Source organism: Carya illinoinensis, chromosome 4, assembly GCF_018687715.1.
Source record: "Carya illinoinensis cultivar Pawnee chromosome 4, C.illinoinensisPawnee_v1, whole genome shotgun sequence".
Lineage (NCBI taxonomy): Eukaryota > Viridiplantae > Streptophyta > Magnoliopsida > Fagales > Juglandaceae > Carya > Carya illinoinensis.
In genome coordinates this window covers 26,696,992-26,716,610 of record NC_056755.1, presented here as the reverse complement: position 1 = coordinate 26,716,610, position 19,619 = coordinate 26,696,992, and positions in this window count along the sequence as shown.

The window sequence follows — 19,619 nt, the reverse complement described above, 5'->3', positions numbered from 1 at the left end:
CCAACACGGTTCTTCATGCCTAACTTCATGCCTGACTTGTTGAAAATTCATACACGGTTCTTCTTTGCCTCCAAATCAAATTAACCAGCCGACTTCTCCTATCTCTTCTCTTCAATCTGTTTTTTTCAATTTCAGCACACATCACTCACCCACCTACTGCTTCTCTCTACACGTCCAGCACAACATCTCAGCACAACATCTCTCTCTCAACTCACACTTAAATAATCTGCACCGACACAACCCCTTCCAGCACAACACAACTCCCTACACATCTCCCTCTCTATTTCTGGAAATTGCCCACCGATTGCCTTTTGACAAATGACCAATTCACTCCTTAATTCCATCCCCCTTTACGTAATACATGACCACCGACTACACATTTCAGCCAACACCGACTCACCTATTTAGACTTCTCACTCAAACCTTACTCAAACCAAATCAAACACGGCAGTGCATGCACTTTCTTCAATTTGTTTTTTTTTTCAATTCTGCCGTCCAGCCACTCTCACATATATATATATATATATATCTTTAGATGGCTGCCGCCCTTCCTCCAATCAATTTCATTTCAGCCGAAATCCATCTTCAATTCATCACATGTTCTCTTTCTATCTTCCTTCATTTTGGTGGACAAAGGCTGACTTTTTCAATGTTAAATTTGGTGGAGAGCAGCAGCCTTCTTCTTCCTTCATTTCGGTGGACAGCAGTTGGTGGACAGCAGCAGCCTTGTTCTTCCAATCCATCACATGTTCCTCATCTTAATTTAGCTGCACCAACCGATGTAAGTTAAGCCAAACAAGCAGCCTTCCAATTAATGTATAATTTAGGTGGGTTGGAAATGAGTTGGTGGATTTATTTGAGTGTGAAAAGGGGATCCGTGAGTTTTGAGGGAAATGAGGAATGGGTTGGAAGGCAAGTGGGGGCTAGGCTTTGGAAGTTTGGTGGCTTGTTGGAGGGCAATGGTGGGTTATGGTTTAAGTGAGCATGATGTGGGGTGATTGGTGTGGCCGTGTATGAGGTTAGATGGAGTTGGAAGTGTTTGAATGGTGGGAAAGCTCAAGACAAAGTATGAACAAGGCATGAACATAATGAACCATGGTATGCACGAAAAATGGAGATGGGGATTAAAAAGAAAACACTCAACAACAAAATAACATAAATGAAAAATTAGCTTGAGCAACTTCCATTCAAAGATGGCAAGAAGTGCTTCTATCTTTTGAGGTTCATGGATTGAACCCAAAAGATGGAAAGATAGCTCAAGAAACTTTATGAACATGAAGAACAAGAAAAACAATGGTACAAACGCAAATGATAATGGAAAGCAAGAAAAATTATGGACTAGAATGCACAGTAATCAATAGTTGGTAGAATTCAAGCAGAAATTCATGCTTTTAATCAATTAAAATCACAACTTTGATTTATCCTTATTAATCATTTTTCCATTTAAAACCAATAATAATGTCATGATGAATTTAAAATACATTGATTTTAAATGGCTAAAATATACAATATTTCAGCTCAATCACACCCCCCAACTAGCTTTTTGCTAATCCTTGAGCAAAATAGTGAAAATTAATTGAGATGAATATTGCATAAAGATCGAAATTCAAACAAAAACAATCGAACACAATTCTGAATTCTCACAAAAGTGACATGTTACTACTCAACCCCCAAGGGTTATACCCACCAAGACTATCTCAACAATCTTTCACATAGAATTAAGGCAAATATCTCAGGACTTAAATGTTGTGTGGAGCTAAACTGGTTGTGTGTTCCTCATTACTAGCCATGATTTGTCATAGGATTTTTTTTTTTTTCAATCTTAAGATTAATCATTGTTGATTCTAACTACATCAAAGCCCAAGGGACTAGCAGTTTTCACGCCAGCTCTGTTTTTAAAGGTTGGATACTCAACCCCCAAAGTCTTGGGTAACTGTTTCTAGCCCTTTTTACTTAGGAAAGTTCACTAAGTTGCCTTTATTATTATTATTATTTTTTTTTTCAATCCTTTCTCTTTTCTTTTCTTTTCTTTTTCTTTTTGGCATGGCTCGGTAGTCCTGCAGCTTACTTCTCCAGTATTAAATCAATGAATGGTAAATAAGGAATACTACAAGCGTAAGCATGTGCAAAATGTCCTTCAAAATTTGCCTTTCGTTCTACAAAAATTTTATCAAGTTTCATCTCAATAAGCATAACATCCTGGTGTTTCAAGCCACATATCAACAAAATATGATGCATCAAAAAATCATGCTCTATGTTTAAGCTTGAAAATAAATCTTCACAAATGATCCCGCTCAACTACTCCACCAAGATGCTCAAATTTCACAATTTTTTTTTTTTTTTATATATGTGCACACATGCTACCCCCAACTAGTGAGAGACATAGTCCTCAATGAATCGAACGAAAGAAAACAAAGTGCACAGAACTAAGCAAGCAAAACAAACAATGAACATGAAATATAAAACCAAAGCAAAAGAACAAATAAAATAAATGCAAGTAAAGAAAACTGTAAAGAAGGAAAAGCAACTTAAACCACTTCCCTGGGGTCTTGCACAAGCAAGATCTCATCATGTGGATCAAAGACCTTCAGAAATGACTTTAGACGTTGTCCGTTGACAGTGAAGCTATTACCATTCTTCAGATTGACAATGTCTACCGCGCCATGAGGATGAACAGTCTTTATAATGTACGGCCCACTCCATTGGGATTTCAACTTTCCAGGAAAAATATGCAAGCGAGAGTTGTAAAGAAGAACTTCCTGGCCAAGTGTGAAATGCTTTGGATGAATTTTCTGATCATGCAGAATTTTCATGCGTTCCTTTGCCAGTTGCGCGTTGTCATAAGCATTCCGACGAGCTTCATCTAATTCATTGATCTGCAATTTTCTCAGCCCTAAAGCTTTATCAAGTGACATGTTAACATGTTTTATGGCCCAAAGAGCTCGATGCTGAATGTCAACAGGTAAATGACAAGCTTTACCATAAACTAATCGATAGGGAGACATCCCTAGATTTGTTTTAAAAGCTGTCCTATAAGCCCACAAAGCATCAAGAAGCTTAATCGACCAATCTTTCCTATTAGGATTTACTGTTTTCTCCAGAATGATTTTTATTTCTCTGTTTGCCAATTTATCTTGCCCATTTGTTTGAGGGTGATAAGGGGTAAAAACTCTGTGTGTGATACCATATTTCTTCACAAGTGTAGAAAATGGTTTATTGCAAAAATGAGAACCCCCGTCACTAATGATAACCTTGGGCATGCCAAATCGAGCAAACAAAGATTGTAAAAATTTTAGTACAACATGATGGTCATTGGTTTTGCAAGTGATGGCCTCAACCTACTTTGAAACATAGTCCACAGCCAATAAAATATATGTGTTTCCAAAGGAAACTGGAAAAGGTCCCATGAAGTCTATTCCCCAACAATCAAAGATTTCTAAAGTAAGAATGGGGGAAAGGGGCATCATGTTTCTTTTGCTAATGGCTCCCAACTTTTGACAAGACTCACATGCTTTACAAAAATTGTAAGCGTCCTTAAACATGGAAGGCCAATAAAAACCGCTTTGCAAAATCTTTGCCACTGTTTTATTTGCTGAAAAATGACCACCACATGCACCCGTATGACAAAATCTCAATACTGAAGAAAACTCATCATTAGGAATGCATCTCCGAATCAATTGATCTGAACAATACTTGAAAAGATAAGGGTCATCAAAGTAGAAATGTTTTACCTCAGATAGAAACCGACGCTTATCTTGGGTTGACCATTCAGAAGGCATTCGCTCAGTCACTAGATAATTGACTATATCAGCATACCAGGGAGCTCTATCAACCACAAACAGATGCTCATCCGGGAAACTATCATCAAGAGGAAGGCTGACATTTGAAGAAGGAGATGATGACAATCTAGAGAGGTGGTCAGCTACCACATTTTCAACTCCTTTCTTGTCCTTAATGTTGATGTTGAACTCTTGAAGTAATAGAATCCAGTGAATCAAGCGTGGTTTTGCATCGTTTTTAGCCAACAAATACTTAAGAGCAGAGTGGTCAGTGAAAATAGTAACAGGAGAACCAAGAATATAAGCTCGGAATTTATCAAGTGCAAAAGCCACTGCAAGCAATTCTTTTTCAGTAGTGGTATAATTTTTCTGGGCATCATTCAAGGTTCTACTGGCATAATAAATCACAAAAGGTTTGTTATCCACTCGCTGCCCCAAAACAGCTCCTAAGGCATAGTCACTAGCATCTGTCATAATCTCAAAGAGAAGGTCCCAATGCGGAGGTTGCATAATAGGGGCAGTGGTAAGCGACTTTTTCAAGGTATCAAAAGCTTTTTAGCACTCATCACTCCAAACAAATTCAATATCATTTTGTAAAAGAGTGCACAAAGGTTTTGCAATGGAACTAAACCCTTGAATAAACCGCCTATAAAAGCCAGCATGACCAAGAAAAGAACGAATATCCCTAACTGTCATAGGGATAGGAAGTTTAGATATTAATTCAATCTTTGCCTTGTCAACCTTTATACCCTCAGAAGAAACAATATGCCCTAATACAATGCCCTGAGTAACCATAAATTGGCATTTCTCCCAATTAAGTAAAAGATTTTTTTCCTCACATCTCTGGAGAATACGTGCCAAATTATGCAAACAACTTTCAAAGGATTTTCCAAAAACAGAGAAATCATCCATGAATATTTCACAAATATCATCAATCATGTCAGAAAAAATAGTCATCATACATCTCTGAAAAGTAGCTGGAGCATTACACAAACCAAAAGGCATTCTAGTAAAAGCAAAAGTGCCAAAAGGACAGGTGAAAGTGGTTTTCTCCTGATCCTCTGGTGCTACAGCAATTTGATAATAACCAGAGTAGCCATCCAATAAACAATAATATGCATTACCAGCTACTCTTTCCAAAATTTGATCCAAGAATGGTAAAGGAAAATGATCCTTCCTACTGGCTGAATTAAGTTTTCTATAATGAATGCACATTCTCTAGCCAGTAACCATTCTAGTTGGAATCAACTCATTTTTATCATTTTTTATGACAGTTAAACCAGATTTCTTTGGTACCACTTGAGTTGGTCTCACCCACTTACTGTCTGAGATGGGGTAAATGATACCTACTGCGAGTAGCTTAAGCACTTCCTCTTTCACGACTTCCTTCATGGTAGGATTGAGCCTACGTTGAGCATCACGAACCGGTCTAGCATCGTCTTCAAGATGGATTCTGTGGGTACATACAGCGGCATCAATGCCTTTGATGTCTGCTATTGTCCAACCAATTGCACCTCGATGCTTTCTTAATACTTCAATCAACTAGGCTTCATCCTTCTGATTTAGCTTTGAGGAAATCACCACCGGAAACGTGCCTTCTTCAGGTCCAAGAAATGCATACTTTAAATCTTGAGGAAGCAGTTTCAGTTCCAACTGAGGAACTTCTTCCTCTGAAGATCTAAGTATGTCTGGTGGTGGTAGAGCTTCGAACTAGGGTTTCCATCTTGCTCCCGCAAATTGTACTTCAAGTGGTAAAGATGAATCTGCAAAACAATCAAAAAAATCAAAGTCATCTTCATTGATATGATCAATTTTCTCATCAAGTAAAAATTCAGGTGTCTGAAAAATATAATCATCATCAGAGAAAGGAGAAGTTGAGCAAATAAAATCTGTTGGTGTCAAACTCTCCACAGCATTCAAATCACTTGTGTCATCAAAATGTGCCGGCATCTTGCAAGCGTTGAAAACGTTCAACTCAAGTGCCATGTTCCCAAAGGTAAGCTTCAAAACTCCACTTCTGCAATTGATCAAAGCATTTGATGTAGCTAGAAATGGTCTTCCTAGGATGACAGGAGCTTGATAAATAGTGGAGACCGGCTGCTACATGTCAAGAACCACAAAATCTACTTGGTAGTAGAATTTGTCCACCTGGACCAACACGTCCTCTACAATACCCTTCGGTACCTTAACTGATCTGTCAGCCAACTGTAGCATGATGGAGGTCTTTTTCAGCTCACCCAATCCCAACTGCTCATATACTGAGAACGGTAGCAAGTTCACACTACTCCCCAAATCAAGTAAAGCTCTCCCAATTCGTGATTCACCAATCATAATGAAGATGTTGGGAGAGCCGGGATCTCCAAACTTCTGAGGAGTCTCGCTCAATATCAATGCACTAACTTGCTCCGTTAGGAAATCTTTCTTCTTCACATTCAGCTTCCTCTTCACCGTGCATAAGTCCTTCAAAAATTTTGCATATGAAGGCACTTGTTGTATGGCATCCAAGAGTGGAATATTGATTTTCACTTGCTTGAAAATCTCTTGAATTTCCGTGTGATACTTGTTCTTTTTGCCAGCTGCCAATCTCTGAGGATAGGGTACCACAGGTTGGTATCCCTTACTAGTTTCAGCATCTGCACTCACAGGCTTCTTCAGTTCTGGTCTCGCTACCTCTGGTTCTTTTTCAGCTTCATCCGTCTCTGCTGCATCTTTAGGCGTAGGAGCAATTACCTCTATGTCTATGGTCATCTCAGGTCGGGGAACTTCCTTCCCACTTCTCAAAGTAAGAACAGCTTTTGTTGTCTCAACAACGTCTCTTGAGACATTATGCACTTGATGTTGTTGTTGTCTGTATACTTGAGGATTAGGCTGAGGCTGTGCAGGAAATTTCCCTTTCTCTAGGGTGCTCAAGGTTGTGGTCATCTTATTAACAGTGCCACGCAACTCATTTATGGCCTGAGTATTTTGATTATTTGTGGTGACCTAAATCTGTATGAATTGCTGAAGTGTATTGGCCATCTGTGCCATACTGTCATCTAGAGTCTTCTGGCAGATGATGAAGGCTGAGGACTTTGTGCAGCTACATGAGGCTGAAATCCAGGAGGAGCTACATAAGGATAGCTCTGGGGATTCTGATATGGCGGATACTGGTGCTGAGGAGCACCTTGATTAAATGGCTACTGCTGAGGTGGTGGGGACCGACCAGGCTGATCATTTCTCCATGAGAAATTTGGGTGATTTCTCCACCCCAGATTATATGTGTTGGAGAAAGGTTGATTCTGTGCTCTATTAACCCAGTTAACTGATTGCATTGGCTCAGACCCACTTTCTTGAAATACTGGCATAATTGGGCAGTCTTGGGTCTTATGGTTTGAAACAGCACATATAGAACATGCCTTGCTACTTTCGCAGCCTTTACTTTTTCCATTTCCATGACCTCCATTCTTCTAGTCAATGCAGTTATTCGGGCTTGAACATCAGTGTCTCCTTTAAGCTTATATCTGCCCCCTCCAGAAATAGCCCTCAGTGGCTATGCTGTTAATGGAACTCGATCAGTATGAGTGTTCCATTGTTGTGCGCTCTCAGCAAGGTAGTCAAAAAATGATAATGCTTCATCAGGTTCCTTGCTGAAGAACTCCCCATTGCACATTGTCTGAACAAATTGCTTGCATTCCGGAGTGAGACCAGTGTAAAAATAGCTCACCAGCCTCCAGGATTCAAAACCATGATGTGGACAAATGTTCACCAAATCTTTAAATTTTTCCTAACTAGCCTGAAAGGTCTCATCAGGTCTCTGATTGAATTGGCTGATATGTTCCTGCAAAAATTGAGTTCTCTGTAAAGGAAAAATTTCTGTAAGAATTTACGCTGCATGTCAGACCAACTAGAAATGGAATTAGGTCTCAAAGAGTTAAACCAAATCTTCGCTTTATCCTTTAAAGAGAAAGGCAAGAGAAAGGCAATAAACGAAGTCTAATGAATTCATCAGTAACAACCCTAGTGATAAAAGTAGCACAAGCCAGCTCAAAATCTGTCAAGTGCTGGTAAGGACTCTCAGAATCCATCCCCAGCAACAGCGCCAAAAACTTGACTCACTCAAAAATGAGTAGCACTAAATCTATCCCAAGTGCAGGAGGATGTCGTGTAATAATTAGGAATAAATTCCTAGATCGTCTCCTCAGGGAAAGTTACTTAGAAATCAAACTCGTTGAAAAAGGTGAAAAACTTCAGAAAGAGGAAATAAAATGATGATATGTGCAATGAATGGAAAAGGGTACTAGTCATGGACTAGATTCATGTTTTAGATTTTGATTGTTGGATTGGAATATAAAGGACTAATAAATTAAACTCAGAAATTAATAAAACCAAATTAAGAATTAAACTAAATTAGAAAATAATTAACAAAACATGAACTGAAAATTGAAAATGCCCAAAACCAAGATTCTAGAATTCATCTTTGTAATTAAATCACAAATTCTCAAAATAACACATAACAATTGTAATCACTATTAAATGAAAACTTAAGGAAGTGAGAAAAATAAATAACACGAAATAAGTAAACAGAAAATAAATTACCCTAACTTCTAATCTAAACATATCTCAAAAGTATTCCATAAATTTTAAACTGAAGTTAAATAAAATAGGGAACGAAAAGTCTAAACGAAAACTTCCTTTCACTATTCAATTGAAATTCAAAACAAAAAGGAAACAACTTCTCACGTATCACTCTTGAAAAATAATCTCTAAACCTTTAATGAAAACTCTAGAACAGTTCCTCTACTCCCCACGTATGATGTTTCAGAAAAATCAAAAATAAAAACAAAAGCTTAAAACCAAACCTTTCTTGCAATAAATTAAGGTAACACAATTAATTAAAACTTCTAAAACAATTTCTTTTATTGCATGAAACAAAATAGCACACTTGATTAAAACTTCTAAAATAATTTCTTTTTGTTGCGTGAAACAAACTAGCAATGAAACAAACTAGCACACTTAATTGAAATTAAGGTATTACACTTAATGAAATAAAATTCTAGAATAATTCTTAATACACTTAAAAACTATAAAACAACAAAACATTGAAGCTAAAAGGAGAAACAAAATTGCCGAAAACAAAAAGGAGCTAATTCTTTCAAGTACATAACAAAGAAATAACAAAAGCAGAAAATTGTAGTTGTGTGTTGTAAGTTGTAGATGTCTAAGTTTGAGTTGTGTCCTTGTTGAGTTCGGACTGCATCCTTTTATAGCCGCACATCTTGGCTAGTTGCATCTCACATTCAATTGGTTTCACACTTCAATCTTGCATTCACACTTAATTGCATTCAATCTTTTATTTAATTTAAACCAAGCAACCAAGTCCAACACGGTTCTTCATGCCTAACTTCATGCCTGACTTGTTGAAAATTCATACACGGTTCTTCTTTGCCTCCAAATCAAATTAACCAGCCGACTTCTCCTATCTCTTCTCTTCAATCTGTTGTTTTCAATTTCAGCACACATCACTCACCCACCTACTGCTTCTCTCTACACGTCCAGCACAACATCTCAGCACAACATCTCTCTCTCAACTCACACTTAAATAATCTGCACCGACACAACCCCTTCCAGCACAACACAACTCCCTACACATCTCCCTCTCTATTTCTGGAAATTGCCCACCGATTGCCTTTTGACAAATGACCAATTCACTCCTTAATTCCATCCCCCTTTACGTAATACATGACCACCGACTACACATTTCAGCCAACACCGACTCACCTATTTAGACTTCTCACTCAAACCTTACTCAAACCAAATCAAACACGACAGTGCATGCACTTTCTTCAATTTGTTTTTTTTTTCAATTCTGCCGTCCAGCCACTCTCACATATATATATATATATATCTTTAGATGGCTGCCGCCCTTCCTCCAATCAATTTCATTTCAGCCGAAATCCATCTTCAATTCATCACATGTTCTCTTTCTATCTTCCTTCATTTCGGTGGACAATGGCTGACTTTTTCAATGTTAAATTTGGTGGAGAGCAGCAGCCTTCTTCTTCCTTCATTTCGGTGGACAGCAGTTGGTGGACAGCAGCAGCCTTCTTCTTCCAATCCATCACATGTTCCTCACCTTAATTTAGCTGCACCAACCGATGTAAGTTAAGCCAAACAAGCAGCCTTCCAATTAATGTATAATTTAGGTGGGTTGGAAATGAGTTGGTGGATTTATTTGAGTGTGAAAAGGGGATCCGTGAGTTTTGAGGGAAATGAGGAATGGGTTGGACGGCAAGTGGGGGCTAGGCTTTGGAAGTTTGGTGGCTTGTTGGAGGGCAATGGTGGGTCATGGTTTAAGTGAGCATGATGTGGGGTGATTGGTGTGGCCGTGTATGAGGTTAGATGGAGTTGGGAGTGTTTGAATGGTGGGAAAGCTCAAGACAAAGTATGAACAAGGCGTGAACATAATGAACCATGGTATGCATGAAAAATGGAGATGGAGATTAAAAAGAAAACACTCAACAACAAAATAACATAAATGAAAAATTAGCTTGAGCAACTTCCATTCAAAGATGGCAAGAAGTACTTCTATCTTTTGAGGTTCATGGATTGAACCCAAAAGATGGAAAGATAGCTCAAGAAACTTTATGAACATGAAGAACAAGAAAAACAATGGTACAAACGCAAATGATAATGGAAAGCAAGAAAAATTATGGACTAGAATGCACAGTAATCAATAGTTGGTAGAATTCAAGCAGAAATTCATGCTTTTAATCAATTAAAATCACAACTTTGATTTATCCTTATTAATCATTTTTCCATTTAAAACCAATAATAATGTCATGATGAATTTAAAATACATTGGTTTTAAATAGCTAAAATATACAATATTTCAGCTCAATCACTTGTCACTTATTAGAGGAATAAAGCATTAAATTGATTTTGTGACAACGTTGGAGAATTGACAACATTACCTTTGGCCAAAAGAATTTGTCCTATATACCAAACATAAGTCCTTGATGCACTTGAAAGGACAAGATAAGATGACTAGAATGCACACCAAGTGGGAGGAATGTAATGAGATTTTTCCTCATGCCATCAAATACACACATGGTAAGAAAAATTTTGTGATTGATGCATTATGAAGAACGTATGTCCTTTTCTTTATTTTAGATGCAAAGTTATTAAAATTTGAATATGATAAGGAATTGCATGCTAATGATGATGACGTTGCTAATATGTATGGAATATGTAAGAAATCATTGTTTGTTAAATTCTATAGACTAGATTGGTACTTGTTTAGAGAGAATAGACTTTTTTTTACCTAATAGTTCTATGCGTGAGTTGTTTGTGTATGGAGCACATGGAGGTGTTTTGATGGGTCATTTTGGTATAAAGAGGACTTTAGATGTGTTGCATGACCATTGGTGGGAGTATTATTTGCCATTCATTGAGTTTGCATATAATTGGAGTGATCATTTTGGTTTAAGGAAGACTTTAGATGTGTTTCATGAATGTTTGTGGGAGCATCATTTGCCATTCATTTACTTGTTTCATGAACGTTTGTGGGTGTATCATTTGCCATTTATAGAGTTTGCATATAATAGGACTATGCATACTACTACTTCATATTCTCCGTTTGAAGTTGTTTATGGTTTTAATTCAGTTACTTCTTTAGCTTTGATGCTTTTGCTTGTTGATGATAGGAGTAGCTCGAATAGATTTTTTCAAATTCTTGAGAAAATTAATGACAATTCATATCGAGTGTATCTTCTAGGTAACTATCATGTTTCTGCTATTTTCAAAATTACTGATCTTTTTCCATTTGATGCAGGTGGAGGAGATTCAAGGTCGAATCCTTTTGAGGAGAGGGGTAATGGTAGGCCCCAAAGTAGACTGAGTATTAGAGATCCTTTGCAAGTTTCAGATGGGGAAATCACAAGATTGAGAGCTAAGAAGAGCAAGGAAGCAATGCAAGGATTAGTGAAATTCACTTGAGACGAGTCTAGCAAGAGCCCAATATTCAAGATGTGCTTGAGAGAAGGAGATCTAGTTTTCATCCACATGATACAAGCTATGGCCAATATTCAAGATAAACTTCAGAGAAGGAGATCCAGTTTTCATCCACGTGATACAAGTTATGGAAGACACAACCTAGGATTTATTATTTTAGCTTATTATTATGTTTATTATTTTTTAGGCTTGGATTTGTTGAATATTTTTGGGTTTGAGCATGTTTGGCCTAACTATGTTTTATGTTTTAGGAACTACAGTTTCAAGAGAAGTTTTTAAGGGTAGTTTAGGGATTGTTTCAATTTTTAGTTAGGGTTGAAGGCCTTGTATTTCGCCCAGGGGTATTTTGGAAAAGATTCTTAAATTTTTAGTTTAGGGTTTTATCTTGTTTAGGGAAAGGGTACTGTAGTAAGGCACTATTCACGGTACTGTAGCATGGCACTATTCACCAAGTGTATTTTTGGAAAGGGTTGGTTTTATTTTAGCCTAGGGTTTTGTGAGGGTTTAGTTTAAATACTTCTTAAATACGTAGATGAAAGTTTATGAATTTTGATGAATTTTATTCATTATGAGTTGAGTTTATCTCCTCTTGTTCTTGATTGAACTATTGAATTTATTATAGGTAAATCACAACCTTTTTGGCATTCCTCATTTGTAATCTGGGTTCTTGTGATAGGTTCTTCAATGGGTCTAAATTTTTAGATAATCTAGGTTCTTAAAATGGGTTCATCGACGGGTCTAGGTTTTTCCATTGACTTAATTCTGGATTTCTTGGGTGAGTTTTCAAATTGATTGTGGGTTCAAGGGATTCTAAGTCCGTAGGTTTATATCAATTAGAGGCATTGAGCATCAGATTGATTTTGTGCCTGGAGCTGCTATTCCAAATCGACCTACCTATAGGAGTAATCCAGAGGAGACAAAGGAGCTTCAGAGGCAAGTTAAGGATTTGATGGGTAAGGGGTACGTGAGGGAGAGCATGAGCCCATGTGCAGTACCAGTGCTACTAGTGCCAAAGAAAAATGAGACGTGGAGGATTTGCATTGATTACAGGGTGGTCAACAATATTACGGTAAAGTATCGTCATCCCATTCCTAGATTAGATGATATGCTTGATGAATTGCATGGCTCATATATTTTTAGTAAAATTAATCTTAAAAGTGGGTACCATCAAATTAGAATGAAAGAGGGTGATGAATGCAAAAATGCTTTTAAGACTAAGTATGGGCTTTATGAATGGTTGGTTATGCCATTTGGACTTACAAATGCATCCAGTACTTTCATGAGATTAATGAATCATGTCCTATGTGCATTCATAGGCAAGTTTGTGGTTGTGTACTTTGATTATATCCTAGTGTACAGCAAGGACTTCAATGAACATATGAGCATTTGAGATATGTGTTTGATGTGTTGGATCTAAAAAGTTGTATGCTAATTTCAAGAATTGTACATTTTGCATGGAGAAAGTTATTTTTCTTGGTTATGTTGTTAGTACAAAAGGTATTGAATTGCATGAAGAGAAAGTCAAGGCCATCAAGGAGTGGCCAACGCCAAAGAGCATCTATGAAGTAAGAAGCTTTCATGGCTTAACTAGCTTTTATCGATGTTTTGTTAAAGACTTTAGCACCATTGCTATACCACTCACTCAAATAACTAAAAGGAATGTTGGGTTTCATTGGGGGGCTGACCAAGAGAATGCTTTTGCCACTACTAAAGAAATGTTGTATTTTGCACCTGTGTTAGCATTACTGATTTTAACAAAACTTTTGAGATTGAATGTGATACCTTAGGAGTAGGGATTGGAGCTATTTTGATGCAGGATAGGTGGCCATAGCCTTCTTCAGTGAGAAGCTAAGTGGGGCGTCCTTGAAGTACCCTAGTTATGACAAAGAGCTTTGTTGCGACTAAACTTTGACTCAAATTAATGAATCAAGAATCTCGTGCAGTTTTACCTACAAGTATACAGGTGTTGTAGTATCTTACAGGATCGAATCCACAGGGATTGACTTTTGTGATAAAGAAAATAAATTCAGACAATGAAACGAAATTACTAAAAGAAATGTGCAATCAAATGAAGATTGATAAAATGAATCAAATTAAAATGATAAAATGAATGGAAAAAGACTAAGGTTTCGAGGATCCGTCTAATAATTTATGATATTGTTTTCGATCAATTTACCTCAATTAAACTAGAATAATGATTCCGTTTAATTGGTAGATTTAGCATTTAAGATCGAGAAAAAACAGACGCTTATGATTGAGCGTGAACGATTGATGATTAAAACATTTACAAATCTATTTGAATATCACAGGGATTCCTCAAGCATTCACTGTATTTGGAAATCACAATGAATCAAGACGAGTATATAGATAATCAAATTATCCAAATAAAATCTTTCAATCAATCAAGCTCGCAAAATAGATTTTACGTGGATTCGGAAACAATATTTAAATCATTAAACTTCACTTCTAACCTTAGTATGAAAATTTAGCCAAACATATTCATTACAAACACTATAGAAATCACATAAGCATTCTCCATTAAATAACTAACACAAGAAATACTAAGCAATAACTTAGAAACAACAAAATCTGAAATCCAATTGATACAGAGGAATAAAGCTCACAATAAAACAGAAATTGAAATTAAAAGATATTCATCAAGAAGAAGTTTCAGCCCCACCATATGCCAAGCGAAAAACATGAAGAAGCAAAAAATAAAAAATAAAACTCCAACCACTTCAACTCCACGTTAAACTCAAGCATCAATCATGTTCCTTTCTCCACTCACAAGTCCCCACTCTATTTAATTCCAGCACATGAATTTATTCCAACCAATAAAGACTAAGAAACCGACTTGCTCTCTTCTATTCTCTCATGACTTTCCACTCTTTTTGTTTGCTTAGGACCGACAGATTCAAACTCAGCCAATTCCTATCTCACTTGGTTGAAAATTCTGCACCTATCTCCAATTCTCTCAACTCTCCACCTATCCCTTTCACCCTTTCCTATCTCTTCTCTCTCCCTTCAACCGATTCCCCCCATTCCTCAGCACGTCCAGCATCATATATATATATAGCTGCTGCTAGTCGACCACTCCTCCAATCACAATAATTTATTCCATCAATCACCACCGAATTTCCACTCTTCACTCTCCTTTAATCACGACACCTCACTTTCTTCACACACCAACCTCTACATTACTCTGCTGCCCGAATGTAAAACCAAAAGAAAATCTTGAAAATCTGCTGCTAGCCGAATCAAAAAGAAAGAAGAAAAACTCAAACTCTCCAACTCTTGCTGCCAAACCGAAAGCAAGCAGAAAAATGAAAGACAAAAGTCAAGAAAAACAGCTGCCAACCGAAGACTACTCCTCCTGCTGCTTTTGGTCCATGTTTTCTGCATATTGATTGCTGTTTGTTGTAACTTTTCTGCATGTGTGTTGCATGTTTGACCGAAGGATCTTCTGCTGATCATGTGATTTTTCTGTTCTGCATGTGCATCTGTTTTTTTTCTGAATGGTCTACTGTTGGCTGTCCGAATGATCTGCATGTGTTGAAGATTTTTCTGCAAGTGCTGTCCATGTTCTGCTGGTGCTAGTCCGAATGTTTGGTCTGCTGCGTGGTTGAATTTTCTGCTTTTTGTTCTGCATGTGTTTTTTCTGCTGCATGGTTGAATTTTCTGCATCTGTTTTTCTGCTGCATGGTTGAATTTTCTGCATCTGTTTTTCTGCTGCATGGTTGAATTTTCTGCATCTGTGATGTTGTATGAGTGCTGTCAATGTGTGTTGCATGTTTGACCGAAGGCTGCTGTACATGTGATTTTTTTCCAGCGTGATTGTCTGCTGCTTTGAAGGATTTTTCTGCTGCTGTACATGTGCTGCTGCAAGTGTGAGTTGCTGTCCATGTGATGTGCTTGTCTTGTTTCATGTGAATCAATTGCATTATAAATCTTTTTAAGCACCAAAATACTAGAATGTATCAATTGACTCAAGTAATGTGATCTATTGCATAATTAAGTACTTAAATCATTTTTTATTAAATAATTTGTTCGCTTAAGTAACTTAATCATGCAATTTTAGCGCTTCATCAAGCTTTATGCCCTTATTCGTGCATTAGAGACTTGGCAGCGCTACCTGTGGCCTAGGAAATTTGTAATCCACACTGATCATAAATCCTTAAAGCATCTCAAGGGTCAAGGTAAGTTGAATAAAAGGCATGCTAGATGGATGGAATACTTTGAGACATTTCCCTATGTCATCACTTACAAGCAAGGTAAGGAGAACATTGTTGCTGATGCTTTATCTCGAATGTATGTACTTCTTACTTTTATGAGTGCTAAAATGCTTGGGTTTGAATATGTGAAAGGTATGTATGCCGATGACCTTGACTTTTCTGATGTTTATATGGTATGTGATAAGGCAGCATTTGGTAAGTTTTACTAGCACGATGGTTACTTGTTTAAAGAAAACAAACTGTGTGTGCTTAGTTGTTCTATGCGTGAGTTATTGGTGCATGAGGCACATGGTGGGGGAGTCTTAAAGATTCGTTGCAAGTTCCAAATGGGCCAATTATAAGATCAAGAGCCAAGAAATTCAAGGACGCAATGTAAGGATTGGTGCAATCCACTTGAAATAAAGCTAGCAAAAGCCCAACACTCAAGATGGGCTTGAAGAAGGAGAACCAATTTTGATCAATTTGATACAAGTTATGGAAGAAAGCAATAGTGACTTGAAGGCTTTCAACTTAGTTAATTCATTTAAATGACTTATTTTATTAGTTTAGAATAATTGGGTGGCAAAATTCGTTATTTGAGGGCTGCCAAAATTTGCACCACCTAGGGTTTAAAATTCCTAGGGTTTCTTAAAGTTTGTCAATTCCTTGGAGTGCCGTTTCATTAATTCTCTTTTATTCACGTCAATTTTGTGTGTTTGATTTTCACAATTGAATCAATTGTTTGTGATTAAAAAAAATGAAGAGAAAAATAAAAGAAAGGAAAAGAAAAGAATAGAAAAGAAAAGAATAGAAAAGAAAAGAAAAGAAAAAGAAAGGAAAAGAAAAATTCAAAAAAAAAAATTGATTGAGCCTTATCATCAAAGGGGGCTGAATATATCATTATAGTTGGTATCTTGTTTTGTAATTACTCTTTCCCTCACTTCAATTCCTTGAGTCTTGTGTCATTTTTTTCCTTCCGTGTTTCTCTATTCTTGTTTCTTGACCTAATTACTAGTGGGAATAAAACAAGGTTGAATTATCGGGAAAAAGTCAATTAAGCGTGATACACGAGTGGAGTGCCATATAAAGAAGTGTGTGAGGTTTTTACCACTAACATTCCTTTGTGCAGCGCATTACGATATCTCATACATCACCAAAGGGGATGGCAGACAATTCATACTTTGTGTTGCAGTCCATGCAACAAAAGTTTGAAAGGTTAAATTTGGAATTGGGGCAAGTGAGAGATAGGATGGATCAACGAGGTGCAGTAATTAGAAATCTGAAAGGTAGGCGAGATAGGAGGAGATGTGAGCCTAGTAGGTTTGAGAATGGGTATGAGTATGAAGAGTATGGTGAGAATTGGATCTCCTTCTTTCAAGCTCATCTTGAATGTTGGGCTCTTGCTAGACTCTTCCCAAGTGGATGGCACTAATCATTTCATTGCTTCCTTGCTCTTCTTAGCTCTCAATCTTGTAATTGCCCTATCTGAAACTTGCAAAGGATCTCTAAGGCTCGGTCTACCTTGAGGCTATCATTTAAAGTGATAGCCATTCCAACGCATTTCAATAGAAGGAAAGTCATTCCAACACCCAACTCACTGCCAATTGGCACCTAGGTACACCTCAATATGCATTGCAACTAATCAACCCCTAACCCATGCCTTTCACACCATCTTCTCTAGGGAAATCTCATCAAATGCATCCCTCCTTAACCCACCTAGATCGTTTCTAGCATTGGACTAATTGGCTTGAAGAAACCCTTCTCTTCTTTCAATCCTCCAATCGTAGCCCACAATGCCACATATGCCATACCATTGGTTTTCCTCAAGCCCAAGAAGTGGCACACACCCTTGAGGTTCTCATCTCGCCATTTTTAAGCTTCTAACTGGGGTTAAGGCTATTAATCAACTTACAAGTGATTAGTCATCTCTAAACCTTCTTTTGAGCTTAATTTCCATTTTAATTATTTCTTAACTTTTTTCCACGAACCTTATAACTTTTATTGTTCTTTTTCACCATTCTTAGAGTGAATCTCAAGATTAGACTTGATCCAACAAATTTCAATAGAAGGAAAGTCATTCCAACGCCCAAGTCCCAAACAGAACCTAGGTGCACCTCCATATGCATTACAACTAATCGGCCCTTAACCCATGCCTTTCACACCATTTCTCTTGGCAAATCTCATCAAATGCATCCCTCCTTAACCCTCCTAGATCATTTCCAACAATGGACAAATTGGGTCAAAGAAAAACTTGTTTTCTTTCAATCTTCTAAATGTACCCACATACGCCATACCATTGGTTTCCCTCAAGCTCAAGAAATGGCACACACCCTTGAGGTTCTCATCTGGCCATTGTTAAGCTTGTACTTGGAGATAAGGCCATTAAGTCTTTCTCACCCTTTTTCAGACCTTATAACTTTTATTGTTCTTTTTCATCATTTTTAGAGTGAATTTGAAAATTAATAATAGGAACCCACAGAATTGGAATGCCTTGAACCCACAATCAATTTGAAAACTTACCAAAGAAAGCCAAAATAAAGTCAATGGATGGAGAATCTAGACACGTCGAGAACCCGATTCAAGAACCTAGATATATTAAAACCTAGACTCATTGAAGAACCCAGATTATAGGAAGGAACGCCACAAAGGTTGTGATTTACCTTTGATAAGATGTTGGTGGGCACAAGATGTTTAAATACAATTCAATATTGTCTAACTTGAAGTTGGTGGGCACAAGATGTTTAAATACTCTCCAACAAAAATAACCCTAGGCCAAAAATAAGGACCCTTCCCAAAAATACCCTCAAGTGATGAACAGTGCTTGGCTACAGTGCACGGCTATAGTAACTTAGCCTCATGAAACCCTAGTTCAAAAAAATAAAACATATGTGGGCCAAGCATCCTCAAGCCCAATTATTCTAGACTAATTCCTATAACTAAAATCTCTACCTCTTTTTGTCCATCAATCTATGGATGGCTAGTAGTGAAAAATAAAAAAGCTTAGTACCCAATTTTCCCCTCAAAACGTTCCAAAAGTAGCCAATGAATTTAACATCCCTATTAGAAACAATACTCCTAAGCACACCATGAAGTCGTACTATCTCCCTGAAAAACAAATCAGTTATGTTTATGGCATCATCAATTTTATGACATTGAATGAAATGTGCTACTTTGCTAAATCTATCCACAGCCACATAAATAGAATCTCTACCCCTTTTTTTCCTAGGTAGCCCTAAAACAAAACCCATAGATATGTCTACCAATGCCTCACTAGGAACGAGTAAGGGTGTATACAACCATGTGGCAAAACTTTAGATTTGGCCTTTTCTACATGCAATGTACCTGCCACAAATGAGATTGTCGTCTCTTTTCATCTTAGGCCAAAAGAAATGTTCATACAACAAGTCAATAGATGGAAAATGATACTCCCATGGTTCTCCAAGCCCAAGAAGTGCCACACACCCCAAAGGTTCCCCATCTAGCCATGGTTAAGCTTTTAGCATGAGTTAAGGGCATTATCGACATACACACATGATTAGTCATCTCTAAACCACGTTTGGAGCTTAATTTCTATTCTTATTTCTTTATAACCTTTTTGATGTGAACCTTATTCTTTTAATGGTTGTTTTTCACCATTGTT